This window comes from Mustela nivalis (assembly GCF_964662115.1).
Source record: "Mustela nivalis genome assembly, chromosome: 10".
NCBI classification, from domain to species: domain Eukaryota; kingdom Metazoa; phylum Chordata; class Mammalia; order Carnivora; family Mustelidae; genus Mustela; species Mustela nivalis.
In genome coordinates this window covers 46363014-46382131 of record NC_139029.1, presented here as the reverse complement: position 1 = coordinate 46382131, position 19118 = coordinate 46363014, and the positions used below count along the sequence as shown (strand labels likewise).

Below are 19118 nucleotides of genomic sequence, written 5' to 3'. Positions count from 1 at the left end.
GAGGGTATGTGCTACGGTGAGTGCTGTGAAATGTATAAGCCTGATGATTCACAGACCAGTACCCCTGGGGCAAATAATACATTATACGTTAATAAAAATAATTTAAAAAACAAGAGTGGCAGAGCTGGATTTTGAAGGCGGCACTCAGTCCAGCTCGAGCGCCTGAGCTCCCAGCTTCTAGAGCACTACATTGATATAAGAAATGAATGATGCCAGCAAGGTGAGGGGAAGTGGGGAGGGTTTCAGAGGCAGAGGGAATTACCTCTGCGTGGGTTAAAGGCTAAGGGAGCCCAGGAACTACAAAAGCTCTGGAAAAAGGAACTCTCCACCCACATGGATTGAAGCAGTCCCCCAGAGCTCTGCCTGGCTCTCTCCTCCAAAAGGGGTCGGCCACCCTAGAGAATTTTCCAACATTGAGCAATGGTGTAGGTGTTTTGTTTCCCTTAGGCCCACTGAGATGCATCATGAGGAAATTGCCTTAGTTAGACTCTTGAGCAAGCTGATTCCACTATTCAGCTACAAAATCCTCAGAAGAGATGGAAGTCAAGTGTTTTAAATGACCAGTTGTATTGAAATATCCAGGAGGGGGGAAAAAAGGCCTTTTGTCAGGAAAGACAGAAACAAACATGTATTGAGCAGTGACCACATGCTGAAACGTGGGAGTTGTTAAACCTCATAATAACCTTTGAAATGGTGATTCACCCCATTTTACAGAGAAATAAACCAAGGGACAGAGCAGCAGAATCATGTCCCCAACTCGAGTAGCAAGTAAAGGATCCTAGATATGGCCCAAGGCCCATATATATGCCTTTAGGCTACATGTTCTCAGCTGGATCTCTGTTGCCTTTCATTCTTCTATGACTGATCCATATGGTTTCAGAATTTTCCCATAATTAATGGTGAAATGACCAAAAATGTCTGCATAAACCCACAGACCATTCTGCTAACCTGGTGTGTTCTGGTCTAAAATGTTAACATTCCGAAAAATAGCTTGAGAAGAAAAAGTACTTTATAGGGAACATTTCCAAGAAATCCCAAAGTCATAAGGACAGGGAAGAGCAGATGTGAGTATATGAAAATTTAAAACTTCTGTACAAGACATCATAAGCAGAGGTAAGCAGAGGTAGATGGTGTGGGACATATTATAAGAAAGTCTTCAATATAGATGACAGAAAACAGACGGATATATAGAGCATATGAAGAACTCCAAATCAGTGAGAAAAAGACAAATAATCCCATAGGAAAATGAAGAAAGGATATTCATAGGCCATTAACAGAAAACAGAAATCAAGGGACCAAGGATACAAAGAAAATGTTCATTCTCACTACTAACAGAGCAAAGGCAAACAACTATGAACAGTCATTTTCTGCCCAAGAAATTGGCAAAAGTGTTAAACGACTGACAATACCCAGTGTTGGCAAAGGCACAGGGCCACTGCTGGCAGGAATACAAATCGGGACAGCCTCTTTGGAGGATATTTTGGCCAAAGTTAACAACATTTTAAACACGCACAATCCTTCCAGTAGTAATTTTTTTTTCTATCTCTCCAGAGAGATTTTCATACTTGTATATAAAAAGCCATACCAAGGAGGAGCCTTGTATCACCATTTACAAAAGCGACATACTAGGAACCACCTAAGTGTCTATCAACAGGATGACGGTTAAATAAATTTTTAGTATACTCAGACTCTGAAATTACTACCAGTGATAGACCTGGGGCAGCTCTATGTGCAATAACACATTCCAGGATATCTTGTAAATGAAAACAAAGTTGTAGAACAATCTGTACCATACTATTGTACATAGGCCCCTCTCTAGGTCTGTGAAAGCATTAAAAAGGTTAAGAAAACATATACAATGTACAATAGTGATTACCCCTAGGAGTAAGAGAGGTTTGTGCCTTATGTCTTTTACTCTACTCTACAGTTCTGTACTGTTGGAGGTCTACTATCATTTTCCCCATACCTAAAAAGAGCAAGTTGGCCACTGAGAGGGAAGCACTTGCCTTGTTCTATGGGTTCTGTTGAGCCAGGACTGAGAAATCCTCTGACTCAGGGCTGAGGTGTCGTCTCTGCTGAGGGAAATGGAAAGCAGCTCACTTGGAGGCTGCCTTTCCCTCCTTCTCTCTCTAGGAGCCACAGGTGCTTAGAGGTCGGGACATGTGTGTGCACACATCCCCATTCTCTCGTACACAGTGCCACTCGAACTACCGCACAGACTAGTGCATGGCGCAAGAACTTCTGAATCATGGGCCAAAGTGATTCTTGTCATCCTGATAAAACTTGTACACAATCACACCCTGATGCGGCCACAACAAAAATAACAACTTGTCAGACCCCGTCAGCACCAGCCTTGATTTAAACCACGGGGTCCGAGGGGGCACAGATTGGATGTGGAGTTCCTTAAATAATGGCTCTGCTGGCCTAAAACATAGCAGATGTTCCCTTAGCCCTAGCTCGCCCAAGACATAAACTATGTGTTCGGGGGAAAGCAAAGTCAAATGACTCATGACAGAGTTTGTTTTTAGTATGAATTATTTTTTCTGGCTCCTTGCTTTTAAAGACGGATCTTTTTCAGATGGGCTGAAGCAAGGGCTGCTGGGAGCTGGGCTCAGGAGCCTTGCCTTCCCACTGCTTCTGAAAGCAAAACGTGGAGCCCTGAGCAGAGACCTTTATTCCCCATCAAGTTCACTCCCAGCGTGCTTTGCTGCTGCTTTTTCTTCTCAAAATAAACCACGTAAGGGCGGCCTCAGGGTAGCTGGGTGAGCCGGTGGAAAGAGCCCTGGATTTGGGGTTCAAGGGAACTGAGCTCTGTTTCCAGCACTACCATTTACCAGTGGCAGGATGCTGGGGAAGTCACGTGACTTCTCTGGGCTGCGGTCTCCTGGGGTGTGAATTGGGAGAATAAGCATCGCAGTGGGTGGTGGTGGGAATTCAATGAGGTAGTCCAGGCAAGGTGTCTGCTCCTCCCAAAAGGCACTCAGTTAATGGCACTGTCCTGGATTCCTCAGGGCAGAGATGGTGTCCTATTTGCCTCAGTATCCCCACAATTTGCCCAAGAATGGGGCAGAAATATTTAAGTGATGAAGGTAACAATGTACTTTGTACTGTTTTCACTGCTTTATAAAAATTATCTCACTAGTGTTACAATTAACCCTATCAGGTAGAAACAAATGTTACCCACATTTCCTGATTGACAGAAAAGGCAGAGAGAGATTAGGAGAGCTGACTGAGGCCACGGAGGTGGTCAGTAGAGGGGCTGGGATCTGAAGGCTTGCTGTCTGGCTCCAGCCAGAGCAGGAAGACGAGAGGGAACATGGACAGAGCAGAGGCTCCCCATGTGGAATCCAAGGGAAGGCTACATCAGGAAGAGCTTACCTCTTGGATCACTTCAGAAGAACAGACACAAGGGGAAGGAGAAGGACATCAGAAGTGTGGTCATTCACAGCCCTGTGAGAGCACAGGTCATGGACAGCCAGAACTAACATGTGTGTGGCAGATTAGAACAGCTTCTCAGGGTGCTCCGGGCCTGGAGATGCCCATGTTTCTGAAGGAACGAGTACCTCAGGATAGGGCTGCTGCCCAAGAACGATGAGGGAGTTCCTCAGCAGGTGCCCATATATGTTCGCCATCTCCCCCTCCTTGGCCGACAGAACTAAAACAAACACAGAATTCCAGGGCTGGAAGGGACCTTGGACATTGCTTGGCATTCCACCGTACGGGTTAGAGAAACATTATCTACTCAGTGCCACACCACAAGTTAACGGTGGAGCAAAGACTGGAATTCAGATCCCTACTCCCCAAACCAGCAATCTGCATCTGGCATCTAAAACACACCTGTAGTGGGGTGCCTGGGTGGCTCAGTTGTTAAGTGTCTGCCTTTCGCTGGATCGAGCCCTGAATCGGGCTCCCTACTCATCGGGAAGCCTACTTTTCCCTCTCCTACTCACTCGGCTTGTGTTCCCTCTCTCTCACTGTCTCTCTCCCAAATAAATAAATGAAATATTTTTTAAAAATTAAAAAAATAAAACATACCAGTAGCCATTGTTCCTTCTATGCACAGCCCTTAGGTGAAGACTTCTTATTTCAGTCATTCATTCATTCCATAGTTTTCATTCAAGCAGTGTTTAGGAAAGACAGGAATGTTGGCCATTGGATTTGGGGTATGTCCCAATCCCATTGATAAAGCCATCCCCAGAGTAAGATGACTGCTTAGCCTGCTACCCCAATAAATCACTGAATAACCTACTAGGCAAGCAACCTCTTGAATAAGAGCCTGCTTACAGGAAATAATGGGAAAAATCTGGAACAGTGATTTATCAAGGTGAATTAGCAAAATACCTTTTGGCTTTATGCTTCCATCCCCTGAGCTGCCCCTACAACGTGTGTGTAAACAAAAACGCTAAGCATTAATTTATTCATTCATACACTCAAATTCACATTTTCTTCACAATATACAGATGAGTTTATTTCTGGATTCATAAATCCTTTGTTCCCAAGATCCACAATTCTTCATACCCTTCCATCTCAGACTCTCTCTCTCTCTCTCTCTCTCACACACACACACACAATGTATGCACTTTGTTCAATTAATATTCCCAAACTTTGTCTCAACTATCATTCCTTCCGAATGTTTTTCCTGACTCCTCAAGGCTGGGGAAGCTGCCTCATCCGTCCTAGCACACAGCCCCTTCTATCAGTTGTCTATTTCACTGTATTTCTCCTCTGCACTATTGTAACAAACTTGAACACAAGGACTGAGTCTCTCCTGATGTGATTTCTGTGAACAAAGAGACAGACCCTCAAGAACCATTTGCTGAGTAAATGAATAAACTCAAGAAAACACACAGGAGAATGATTATGAATAGACGCTGCCCTCAGGAAGCTCCCAGTCTCGTGGGAGGCAGACACACAAAGGAGCATCACCACACATCTGAGAAGTATTCTATCCAGGGTCTGCCCTGTGCTGTGGCAGAAATGACTCATGAATGACTGACCACCAATAAGGTTGGAGTTCACTTGGGCCATATATTTACCTTGATCTGATTTTATAGAGTACAAACGTGTGGCATAGGACTATGTGGAAGACAGACCGAGTGTAACTTTTTTCACTCCAGTTCTCTTGCTTGTGAACTTCCTTGTCCCCTGACTGCCATGGATGGTATCTCAGGATTTTTCCATTCCAGACCACTTCTTTGGATTCCGTGAAATCAGGGTCTGAGACAGGGAAAAAAAAGAAAAGAAAAGAAAAAAAAAGAAAAGAAGAGAGAGAAGAGAAGAGAAGGGAAGGGAAGGGAAGGGAAGGGAAGAGAAAATGCCAGACAGCTGAGAAGGAAAGACAGAGGAGAGATTCACATCACAGAATTCTCCTTACTCGACACACTCCAGCCTCCCACGTCTTTCTGCTTTTCCTCGGACATGTTCAATTCATTCCCATCTCAGGGCCTTTGTACTTACTGTGCTGCCACTCAAGCCCCATTTCATACATCTCTTCCTCAGGGAGGCCTTTACCACTGCTCACACAGCTGGTCCTTCATGCTCCTTCTGCTCAGTCTCTCTTTGTTCCCTTGTGTTGCTTTACTTTATTTCACATAATTTTTTGCTAGCTGAAACCATACTATTTGTTGTGATTACTTGTTGCTACAATTACTTGTCACTGGATTCCTCGCTACTAGAATCTATGAGGACAGACATTGCTTTCACTTTCACTCTTTTCTTTTTTGACATTTCTTTTTCAAAAGACACAGCTGGAGGTACTGAGCAGGAAGAGACAGGTATCAAAGGGTGAAAGAGATGCACAGGCTCCCAAAGGGAAAGGCAGTTAATGGGACAAAGAAAATGAACCAAACTGACTCTGAAAGTTCAAGAAAGAATTAATAATATTAACTCTTTTATTGCACACTAACATGGCAGGCTCATGCAGGCCAGTGTTTAATTTCCTTTTTGGGAATCCATAAGCTTTCTGTGAACATATGTAAAATGGGGGTTACCTGGCCTATGATATTTTTGTGGTGACTAAAAGAGTTAATTCAGGTAAAGTGATTTGAACAGTACTTCGCAAAGAGAAATCATCAATAAATGTTGCTTGTCATCATCACCACCATCTACAAAGAGACATGACATACAGGTACTGATAAGAATTTTAGGGAGGGGGGTGCCTAGGTGGCTCAGATGGTTGGGCATCTGCCTTCAGCTTGGGTCATGATTTCTAGGTTCTGGGATCAAGCCCCGAACTGGGTTCCCGGCTCAGCAGGGAGTCTGCTTCTCCCTCTCCCTCTGTCCCTCCCCACACTCATGCTCTCTCTCTCCATCTCAAATGAATAAATAAAATTTAAAAAAAATTTAGTTGTTGTGCACTGCTGTGCACTGTATTTACTTTTTCTTTTTAAAATGAAGCGTAGAATTTCTACAGTAGACAAAATTAAACATATGTCCCTTGTTTTGAATTGAATACAGGACAAAAACAGTTTCATAAGAATCATTCATCCCTATTCATCACCAAAGGATCTTATTGTTCTTTAATAAACACATTTCTGATGGTATTCATTGAAGATGCAGAAGTTCTCAGACACGGAGACATGAAGAACCAGGTAGGAACTCTGAGAAGCTGCAAGAAGACAGAATGAATCATCCGTGGAGAGGATACATAGGCTGACAAGCCAAAACAGAACTTTCTAAGGACTAACACAGAGAACAGTGAAGAAAGATAAGAGAAGGACATTTAGATAGACGAGAAGCAAGAAATTGGCACAAGACAATGAATCGAACTGCCACAGACAGTAACCATTTTAGTGAAATCACTGTGGGAAATCCCTGTTAGCAAGGACAGAAACAGCAAAGAAACTGCTGAAAACAATAACAAGAGTTAAACACTTAAATAAATCCAATTATATTTGTTAAGAACTTAAAAAAAAAAAAAAATCAGCCAGAGAAGAATATATTACTCTTAAGTTTGGCTCATGCTTTATAAAAAGTTCTTCCTAGCTCCAGCCCCTTCTGGTTTGTCGCCAGAGTGAAAGCCTGGTGGATGGAACTCACAACCTACCTCACCAGGCTGACCTTGCCTTCTCTCTCCTTTAACCCCAAGACCCACAAGCATTTTTGTCATTGCATCTGGAAAGAACAGGGGGATTCCTTTTTTAAAGGTTACTGAGGGGGCGCCTGGGTGGCTCAGTGGTTTGGGCTGCTGCCTTTGGCTCGGGTCATGATCTCAGGGTCCTGGGATCGAGCCCCGCATCGGGCTCCCTGCTCCGCAGGAAGCCTGCTTCCCTCTCTCTCTCTCTCTGCCTGCCTCTCTGCCTACTTGTGATCTCCGTCTTTCAAATAAATAAATAAAATCTTTCAAATAAATAAATAAAATCTTTAAAAAAAAAAAAAAGTTACTGAGAACCTGCTAGCAGTACATGTCATATTCCCTAAAGCCCCTAGGTGTCGCTAGTACAAAACAGAAATCTGAAGCGTCAAAAGAAAAAAAAAAATCAAGAGTACATTTAGTACAAAACACTAAAAGCAGTAACAGCTCAAAGGCAGACATTTATTACAGAAGCTACGATTTAGCATCTCTAAGACAATTATTAATTTCCTTTTTAATTCAACTGCTCATCCCACAAAGAGACATCTCATTTTTCAGTCAGGAAAAAAAAAAATCTCAGGGTTATTTTCTCACTCTAAAACATTTACACTGATGGGCTCAGTGCAACCCCACACAAGGCTAACAGTCTGTAGTCGAAATTGTTTTATAATCAAGATTGGTTTGATAGAACAAAAGAACTAGCACTCAGAGTAAAAATATAAGACACAAATGAGGGTTGGCCAGAGTAAAAATACAGTTATGTTGGTTTGATAGTCTACCAAAAGCTGTAATCTTATTAAATATATTTAAACATGGTTTTCATTTAGATTTGGCAGCTTGATTAATGGGATGTATTAAATAATACCTGGCTGCTAAGAGTCTATTTGGGAATCCGTGCCACATAAAACACGCAACACGTACAATTCAGTTTCATTGTTATTTAAGGCTTCTCTGTTCTCTTGGCGGTGTGCACACACATATTAAAAATTAAGTACAAACACTCAATGTATGCTCAAGCCTTTTAAAAGGCTTTCTCTTTAAACAGAAACATGCAATGGAAAATGAACTCAACTGTTGAAAGGTAATGGATTCATCCCTTTGGGAACAGCTGTCCTGTTTATCAAAAGAGAAGGGGAGGGTCAGAAGCAGAAAAAAAAAAAAGAAAATTCCTAACTGGTCTGCAAAGAGAGATGCCCAACTTCAGAGAGGAGCCGAAATCAGTTTCTAGAGCCAGGCTTCCTTCTTTGCCTGAGTTGAGAGGTCGCATGAATGGTAACTTTCACCAGGAGGCCATGGGGGTATTGGAGTGGGAACAGAGTATCTTAAGATTTGGGGAATGTGTTAGTAGCCAAATAAATGCAGGCAGATGCTGCCTGATTCCCAATTCATTAAAGAAACACTTTTATTTTTTAATGGTGTGGGGGCATCTGTCATTTTTTGGTGAATTCCATTTGGCACTGCTCAAGGCGTTAAGAGTCTGGGGGTGGGAGGGTTCTTAACCTCCGGGGTGATTAAGAACAATCCGGGAGACAGATAATGGGAATAATGCAAAGAGCCATGTACCATGATACAGTTCTAACCAGTGTGTCTGATGGAAAAATAATATATTTGACATGGAAAAGCTGCACAATAATGAGCATTCTCTTTTCTAAAGTCAAGAGGTTCCTTAAAATCCTCGGGGTGGAACAAGACATATCAGAGTGGCCAAAATGTCAGATGACTTCACATTATATCCCTGAACAACCCAGTGAAACGGGTCACATTATTATTATTTTTTAATTTGAGAGACTATGTTTAAGTCCAGAAAAGTCCAGAAAAGATCTTAAGCCTCAGAAAGAAAAAAGAGCAAGCTTTTTTGATACAGGTATCATTCTGTCCATTTACAGATGGCGGGATGGAGGCCCTGAGAGGTTCAACACATTACCCCAGATCATACATTTAGTAAGACACAGAGGGTAGCAGTGGACTCCAAGGCCATTTTACTTGGAAATCCACTTTTTTAAAAAAAATTTTATTTATTTATTTGACAGAGAGAGAGAGATCACAAGTAGGCAGAGAGGCAGGCAGAGAGAGAGGGGGAAGCAGGCTCCCTGCTGAGCAGAGAGCCCAACATGGGACTCAATCCCAGGACCCTGAGATCATGACCTGAGCCGAAGGCAGAGGCTTTAACCCACTGAGCCACCCTACCTATGCAATCCCACTAATCTCCCCATCACCTCCTTGCAAAACAATGGAGGAAGAGGGGCCGAGGCCTTTCAGAGATTCCTTCCCCTGCTGCCACCATCTACAGTGAGCTGTCTATGCCCCTCGCTGGATATAATGCATGGAAATGTTGAGCATGCTGGTCTTCACAGCTATGATGGGTACAATCAGGAACCACAGGGAACAGGCTGTGCTGCATTAAGAATACGACCAGGAAAAAAAAAAAAAAAAAGAATACAACCGGGGAAGAACGGAATTTGGACAAGCCCTACCACATGGATGAAACTTGAGACCACAATGCTAAGTGAAATGAGCCCATCACAAAAAGGCAAAGGCTATATGATTTTATTGACGTGAGGTTCCAGGAGTCAACAGAGTCAAGTCACAATCATAGAAACAGAAAGTAGAATGGTGGTTGCTAGGGGCTGGGGTGGGGGGATGATTGTTTAGTGGGTACAGAGTTTCAGTTTTGCAAGACGAAAAGAGTTCTGGAAGTTGGTTGCACAATGATGTGAGTAATATTTAAGACTACTGAGCTGTACGCTTAAAACTGACAAGGTTTTTGTGTATTTTGCCGCAATTAAAAAACAAACAAACAAAAAACCAAAATACAATTAGGAACACCTTCTCCAGTGGTCATTTACAGTAGTCTTTTGCCTGGCATGGTATGAAACATGACCTTCTGAATTATTGGATTTGTGGAAGTAAAACTCCTTTTATGGTACATCCTGGCTACTCTTCTGAAAAGCAGGAAGTCTGAAGGAAACAAGTCTTTTTTTTTTTTTTTTTTTAAACATGTAAAACTTTATATCTGCATGCTTTATATGAATTCTCATCTTGGTTTGACGAGCTAAGGCTCAACAAAGCACTTCCCGGCTCTTGAGTTCCAACCTCCTCATCCATAAAAAGAGGGAGTGAGTGAGGTGATCCCTGAAGGCCCTTCCAATTCGCAGATTCGGATTCCTGTTTTTCCAAATGCGAACACTGTCTACCTCTTCAGTATACTTCATTTGTTATTGACATTTATCAGAACATTTTTGCAAGCCACTAGTTGCTTCTGAATGACCTATTCATTGCAGGGAGGACTAAAGCAGGGAGGAAGGGTGCAGGAGGAGGTAGGCTGACAGGAAACAGAAGAGTTAAAAATGTCCCAGAAGGAGCACTGGACTGGGAGTCTGAGCCTGTGAGGTTCAGCTGGGACTCTGTCATTTGCTAACTGTGTGACTCAGAAGGGAAGAAAGCATTTACTGGGGGCTTCTCTGCATGAGGCGCTTCCATACACATTATTAATTTACGATCTTGGCACTCACAATCATTTCCATTCCCAAGTTCTTCCTGGAGTATTTATTATGTATAATATTTTTTCTAAATTCCAAATAAACCCCTTTTTCTCTTTGCTTTAAATGGCCGTGTCTGCATCTAAGCACTAATACCCATGAGAACCCAAGTATGATGCTGGTGATACTTCTTCCTAATACACATTAAAATATATACCCAACTATTAGAAAAAGAGTGTCTGCTTGCCAACTCAAGTGATCTTGGGTGCCGTTGGTGGTGTATGTGTACGGCTGGAAGATGCCACACTCTCGTACTTAATTGCCAGTTATGGCTGCTGGACACTTGAGACATAGGCTTTAGAACTCACTCAAGTTTGAACCAACACACCCAAAGCAATGTGCTGGTTCACAGTCCTCTTGTGTTTAGAATGAGTGGGTTCTATAAAACAGACTAGAGAGTACTCCCAAGATTTTCCAATTTCAGGGACACTAACATTTCCAAAATTACTTTGGAGACTGATATACAGTAAGCACATTTTTATTTTGCCAAGTAAGAACTCAAAAAAGTATTCTCCTACAAGGTAATTAAAAAAAAAAGAGAGAGAGAGAGAGAGAGAGAGGACTTTCTATACCAAATGAATGGGAAGAGTCCTTCTCGGTATAATGTAAATCATTCAAGAAAAATATTTATGATGTTCTGCTTCCTGGTCTATATTTCTCCATCTTGTGAAAACTGCCCCGGGCCTGCCACAGACAGGCTCAGCACCATGGGCCCCAGATATAATGGGAGACAGCTCTGGCGTCAGTGGAGTCTGAGTTCAAGTCCTGGCTGTGCATTCACCCCATGTGCACCTTTGTGAAGCCTGAGTCTCAGCTTTTCGGGTGTAAACTGAGGTCACAGCTCACTGTGGTGAAGATCAAATGTAATTCAGTGCAGAAAGTACCTCATACAGTGCCTGGCCTGGGGTAGGAGCCACAACTTAGCTTTTTTTTTTTTTTTTTTTTTTTTTTTTTTGCCTTTCTCATCCTATTGCAAGGAGGGCTGCTCTCGGAACACAAAATGGTGATGTACGGGAAAGTGCACTGAAAATGTGTTCTGCGGCTCTAGTTGTTTCTGTGGATCTCAGCTTAGCAGCTACTTCCTCTGGGAAGGGAAACTTTCCTTGACCCACCAAGCTGGGTAAGAAGCCATTGCTCCTGGTACCACAGTGCTCTGTGCCCTGCATCTGTCTGTTCACTTGCCACACTGTATTCAAATTGCCAGGCAACTTCTCCCTTACCCCAGGAGGCCCCAAAGAGCTCCCAGAGAGTGGGGACCACAGAGGTCTTACTTATTTTGCTGCTTTTCGGCCATCTTACACATACTTGCTGCTGAACTCAACAAAGGTGCACTTTTCATTTGTTAAATGCACACATTAATTGATGGGAACATTGGCAGAATTTTTCAAATTGCTTTGTGGTATTGCTTGTAGTATGCTTGACGCTTTGGACCATGGGTTTATGGCAGCATTCCCAATGTTTGGTCCTAGAAACTTTAGCAAAGTAAGGTGCTCCAAAGCTAATTCTTTGGTCAAGTAAATTGGGAAAGACTATGCTCTATATGCCTCTCTGTCCCAGGAAATTCACTATGTACATTTACATGGTAAAGTCTTATAAGACTTGCTATAAGGATACCTAGTTATCTTGAACATAGCATTTTCCAAATGAATTCCTTTCATTTTTTAATACACCAAAGACCACTCTTTGGAAAACTATGGCCTATAGAGAACGCGAGCTCTGAGCAAATTTTTCTGATGGTTTCTATCAGTTCTTTGTACTGGTTCTCCTTCCCCCACTTAAACCAAGCAGCTGGAATCAGGAGAGACGTAACATATTGGGTTGGACCAAAAGGCAATGCAGACAATAGAATCTTTGAGAAAACCAGACATACGAATGAGCTGACCAGTCCAGGAACTGACCAAAAGTATTTTGACAATGACCAGAATGCTCTCATCTCTGTCTCATGTCAGAGCTTTTATACGTCCATGCACATACATCACTGCAACTGCATTTCTTCCCCTACTCTTCCATCATCATCACTGCCATCACCATGACCACCACCACCATGACCACCACCATGACTTCAATCACCATGACCACCGCTATGATTGCCATCACCATGACCACCACCACCATGATCACCATCACCTCACTTCAGTTGTATGGTTCATGGCCTGTGCCTGGCTTTGCTCTAGTTACAGGTACTTCCTGTATTAACGTATTTAATCCTCACAAAAAGCTCTTAAGGGAAGGGCTAGTGCCATGTCTGTTTTCCAGAGATGGAAACTGAAGTGTGGAGAAGTTAAGGAAGACTTGCATTTTGTAGGATCGGTAGATCAATATACAGATCTGTGCAAAGAAATCTCACTAATTAAGAATCTGAGCTTGTGCATTTCAGTGACTGTTTCAAGGTGAAGCAGTCTTTGAACAGCCACGTCTATCTGATTCCGGTGCAAGCCCTCTCTACCACATCAGGCTGCTTCCTGGTGTTAATAATACTTGATCTTTGTGAGTTATTTTATGTTTCCTAAGTACTTCCATACCCTTCATTGTTTTTAAATCTCCTGACAACATTTTAGACAAATATGATCATTTTATAGATCTTACAACTGAATCTCAGAAAGTTACTACTGGTCGTAATAATGATGACAATATTAATGATCGCTACCTCCCACTTTTGACGAACTTATTGTTCAAGGCAGAACTGCTCAGAAAGGGTAGATTTGGGGCTCAGATGCAAGTCTTCCCATGCCAAGTTCAGAGTCAGCTCCACCCGTGAAAGGCGGGTCTCTCCAGCAAGATTAGCCCAGCTGTGGCCGAGGAGAGAGGTTTACAGCACCAGCTCGGCATTCAGTTGGTGTGGTTTTTAAAGTAACTCAACATCTGTCATTAATTAGAGCTCCTGTTGCCATGGTGATGGTTTATTATTGCTAGGCTGATAAGATGGCCAATTCAAGAATACTATCTTTCTCCTTTTCCCTCTCACTCTCCAACAAAGATTTTTCACTTTCTTTCTCCTTTTACTTATCAAACATAACTGACCTTTGGCCACAAAGCATGATGCCTTGTTCTCAAGCATGGACCCCTGTTGGTTCCCTAGAGATAATCTCTGGAATTTTTTTTTTTCCCTTTTGCTCAATGCAGAGGCTTTGTCAGACCAACTTTGATTCACATTTCATTTCTCATACTTATTAGCTCTCTGAACAAGTTAATTATCTTCCCTGGGCTTTACTTTTTCATCTGGAATAAGTGATAAGGAGGCCTAACTGGCGAGTTTATTTTGAGAATTTGATGTAACAAATATGAAGATGCTGGCACAGGGTCTGGAAGGTAGTGGATACTCAAGACAGGATAGCAGACGTGATCATTAACATAACAGCAATAATTATTATTTACAAAAAGATGAGACAAAACAGGCATTTAGGGTTGGGGCCTGAGGTCATTTAGCCTTCACTCGTTCATCAATTATTCTAATTTCTTCTTCCTCTGAAACTGTCTTTTTCTTTACAGCTCCTAACCCAAGGCTCAGTGTATATTTACTTGTATTTATTTATTTAGCTGCCTCTTAGCACTCAACTCTAAATGTGATGAGAATTGGTGCGAAGGTTATTTTGCTCATCATCGTACCTAAGGGGATATTTGTGGAATGAAGGAAGAAATATTTACCAAGCTGCTATTCCAAGTCAGTTTCTGTGTTAGGCACTGGAGGTATGGAAATAATTAAAGCACCATTCCTACCCTTGAGGCATTCACATAAGGGATCTATGAAAATTGACAAAAATAAAGGAAACGAGGCATTCATCCCAACTCCAGAAGGGGTTCTGATAAATCCAGTGGCATAAATGGATTTAAATCTGCAGTAATCTTCTAGCACAAAGCATCAATGTGGTGTGTGGTGTGGATATCTCAAAGCTCTAGGTGCCAAGAGGGATTCAAATTGGTGGTGTTAAGCCCCCCAAAGGAATTAGAAATTCTCTTTGAAACACAGAGTTTAATAAAGAAAGAAAGAAAAAGAAAGGGAAGGCCTTTCAGAGGGCTGGCTCCCCGGCTCCTCCCAGAACAGTCTGATCCCCTCTGCCGGTGAAGCAAGAGGTCAGATCCCCAGACGGAAAATCAATCTCTAGTAAGAGTCGCTGGATAGAATTTCTAATTCACCAGTGCCACGACACGCAGTCTGTTTCCAGCCAAGGAAGATGAGGCCCAGAGGCTTTCACTTCCCCAACCCACTGTACACGGTCAAGCCGAGCTGACACCCCTTTGCTAGCAGCACACTGCGTCCAACTGTCACGTAGGCACAGAGGGCCCGTCGTGACAACCCTCACACGCACCTTTCTCTGGAAGGATTGGGTCTTCCGTTTTTATTTTATTATTGTATTATTAAGTAATAGCATTAATTCTGGGTTGATGCTTTTGAAAAAATCGAGTCCATTGCTGCTAATGCTCTACAGGGCCCCTCCAAGGCTACCATGCTTACGGTGGGGGGAAGACAGGAAGTGACGGGGTAAGCAGGAGCCGTGGCTCCCCACTTGTCTTTTCAGGTACCAGCCTCCCACATGTCCAACTGCTTTACATTTTTTGAAAACTAGACCTGATTCTTTCAGTGTAACTATGAGGAATCAGAGGCCCGAAGAGGTAGACCTGTTGCCCCAGCTCACACATTAGGCTGTTCTGAACTGAACCACTAAGGATGGGGAAGCTTATTTTTGAAACGTGAGGGTAACTGAGAATCAGAAGGAGCAGTCTGGAGCGAGTGCTGGTGTGAAGAGGGAAAGCTGTTTCAGCTATAATCTAGGTGGTCTTGGATCGGATTTTATCTGTTAAAGACTTTAAATCCAAGTCTATCCACAGAGGCACCACAGCTTTAAGCGGCTGGCTTTCTGTATAAGCAGCCAAGTCTCTATAAAATTTCACCCCCAATTCAGTATAACATACATACATCCAGCACCTACTACTGGCTAAGAACGAGGAAGACTTGGCCCCTTATTCAGAACTCCCACTCAAATGGGGTAAATGGGACACTGAAACATCTAAGCACCAGAGATAAGCACAGTGGGGTAGAGAAGGGTAGAGGTGAACCTTACTTAGAAGAGTTTCCCAAGGGACTTCACAGAGATGGGCTTCAGTATTATCCCAATGAGCAGACTCTAGGGTCAGAACATCCAGGTTCATAGCTCACCAGTCTTGTGACCTTGGGAAAGTACTTAACCTCTTTGTAATTCAGCCCTCCTAGAACGCAAAGCACAACTCCTATCAGGACTTCCTGGCACTCTGGTGAGTTAATATACAAAAAGTACAGGGACAGGGGCCGGTGCATACTACATGAATCATTTTCAGAAGCCCCCTGAACAGAGGGGTCCCTGGCAAACTACAGTACACTGGATCCACTACTGCCTGCTGTTTCCTCGTAAGCCAAAGCACTTGCTTGAACCTCCACTTCGGGGTTGTCTATGAATTTCTCCTCCGGCGTCTGTAGTGGTTAGTCAGCTTACTGAGATGAAGACAACCGCTATAATCCAATTATCAAATTGTCTGGACTGCCAGGATCTCTCCTCATCAGAGATGCTGACAGGTGAAACTGACACGGCCAGCTTGGTAGGAATTTCACTCTGACGGGCTCCATCCAACACACGGGCTCCTCCCAGCAGAGGTGTCGGCTGACAGAGAGGGTGGTGGGGAAGGGAGAGGGGGTGATTCTGAGCTGGCGCATGGTGGGTTGCTTGCTTCCCACAGCCCAGCGGCATTGTCTCAAAAGGTGCCTTCTCCATCCTGAAATCCTCAAACATGGTATGTCCCAAACCCCCTAAACACAGACAGATGTGCTCTAGTGAAATGAGACAGTATCTGGGGGCATCTGAAGAGCGCTCCCTTCTATTTCAGGGACTCCTCAAAACTGGAGATAAGTAATAAAGCTTTGTTATTACTCCCAGCCTAAATTAATGTATAGGTTATTTTATTAAGCAGGAAGCAGTGTTATCACCCAGGCACTATTATCACCTAAGCACTAATGTTGTTGATTTTTTAAAAGTGAGACTATTAGCCTACAACGTTTTTTGTTTTTAACAAGAGAATCAAGGGATGTTGGGCAAAGGATTCTCCCAAGACTCCTGATCAAATTCCTAGTTGATCTGTTTATAGTTAACCATCCCCACCTCCAAACAACTCAGTCATTACACACAGCCTTCTCTCTGGCTACACCGATCTGGGGCTCTTCCCAGGGGTTCAGCTGACTGTCCTCCCATCTGTGTTTATTCCTTTGCTCTCACCAGCACCTCCAGAAAAGTCCTCTTCCTACTGCTTCTCTGCTTGTAGGTTAACATCTCCATTTCAAGCCCCACTTCTTATCCCAAACCATGCTTCTCCTTCTTCCCTGCTCTGGCTGTTAGCTATCAGAGAGCAGATGATGTACTGACATGCTCTGGCTTTGGGTTGCTTCATTTTTACTCATCTAGCCTATCAGCCGCTTGACAGGTGGCTTTTCCTTTTTAAAAAAACTTTTTTAAAATTTTATTTGTAAAAAACATGCTTGGCCCTATACCACATAATCCAGCACTCTGATATCACCCATAGAAAGAGTGTGTGCTTGGGGACAGAAAAACCTGCATTCAATTTCCAGCTTGAATGTTAACACCCAGTAGGACTTGGGTGAGTTCTTTCAGTTTTGTGAGTCTGTTTACTCATTTGTGAAAATGGATACAATACACTTTCCAAATATTGTCAGAATTAGGTAAGAACAATTAAATATCGTCCCATAAGGAAATTTTTACAAGAAGACCACAGCAAGATGAGTCACACATGAGGCCTCCTTACTATCTGCTTTGAACCAGGAAGAAAGCTTGGAAAACTCTGGGGAACGGATGCAATTCTCCAATAAACACAGGCTCTGAGACATATAAACTTAAGTTCAATTCCTTAATATGTGACTTTGGGCAAATCACTTGCCCTCTCTGAGCTTCCACATCCATATTTGGGGGAGTATGAGTAATCACATACCGAACACAGCGACTCAGGGGGTCAGGGGGATGACGGGAGGCTGTGGTGTGGCTAGAGCTTAGAGCTGGGGATGCCAGGCTGGGGCTGAAACTAAAGCAAGCCTGAATGGCCAGAAGTGGAGGATGAAAGAAAGAGGCTGGGAGCTGGAATCACACGGGAGCTGTGGCAGCTGCTTTTCTAGTAAAGGGAGAGATGACCTAACGATGCCCCTCTTCCTGCCCGTCAGCCTTCCACCGGTGTCCCCCACTGGCCAAACCTACTCAGGGACCAGCTGCAAGGGAGCCTGGGAAATGTAATAGAGAGCAGAGTGTGGCCGGGAGTGGGGGAGGGGAGAATAAAGCTATCTGAGACCAAATAGGCAAATGACCAGCCCAGCCATCTTTGAATAATACATCCAAAGCAATGGCACAGCGTGATTTAGACAGTTGGCTATTAATAGTATTGATATAGATATCACTATAATTTTGTCCAATTCGCACTGAAAGTTTATTCATACTGGTAGCTGTGCTAAATACTTTATACGTATCATCTCCTTGAATCTTCACAACAAACTTAGGAAGACGCACTCTTAATAGTCTTATTTTCACAAATGAGGAAACCAGCTCAGAGTAGAGAAGGGGTTGACCAAAGGCATGGCTATGGCATCTGAACACAGGGTTAGAATACAGATGTAGGGGATCCTGTGCCATTAACTGTGCTCTTGGCTGTGGTTCTAGCTATGACTTATAATATGAATCATAGTGCTAACAGAAAAAGGGAGGGTACTGGAAAAGCGGAAACTTCTCATAATTACTGGGAGGATATTTTGAAGACCTACACTTCCAGGGATGAAAGCCTAGAACACTGTGAGCATTAAATGTGCCCTTAAAAAAAGTAGAGATTTTTAAAAAATGCATCACTTAATGCAGTTTATATAAGTCCATGGTGTTCCCGCTTGAAGGCAACAGGGTATTTTTGCTAAGAGGATGCCAAGTTCAGTGGCCTCTGTAGGCTTGCTGTTTACTGATACTTGATATGCCTCAACATCTGTTGCCCTTCTCGGTTGATGGGTGCTTCATTTTAGCACTTCCCCGATGCCAGGCTGCTGAAAAGCTTTGGTACTGAGGTCCCATAAGACACTCTTGGGTCACCGACACAGCTTCACTTGTAAAGCTGGCTGAAGGCAGGAATACTGAGGGAGGAGAGGTGAAGGGCCATGCCATCCAACAGCCCTGCTGCGTGTTCTCAGCTGTACCCCTAGGTCAAGTAACACCTTCAGAAAGTTATAAACCCCCGTGATCCTTTACTTGAAGTCAAGTTTCAATATCATGTTCCAGGCTCTTCACAAAGTAGTATATGATGAATTCTGCTGCTTTTGTGAAAGTTCCATGGAAGGAATTTTTAGGTTGAATTTTAAAGGAATAGCAATTTTAGAATTTGGTACCAGGGAAAATGTAGTCTCTTTTGGTGAGCTGGTATACTTTCTTGAGTCCGTGGAGACCATATGACTTGACACATTTCCCAGTTTCGTCTTGGCCGCCTAGAGGCTCAGAGTAATT

The 19118-nt window shown here is 43.1% G+C and overlaps 1 protein-coding gene across 21 annotated transcripts in view; it reads right to left on the bottom strand.

Moving 5' to 3' along the window:
- FGGY (FGGY carbohydrate kinase domain containing) overlaps positions 1-19118 on the bottom strand; it is a 399594-nt gene that overhangs the window by 45458 nt on the left and 335018 nt on the right. The window lies entirely within an intron of this gene.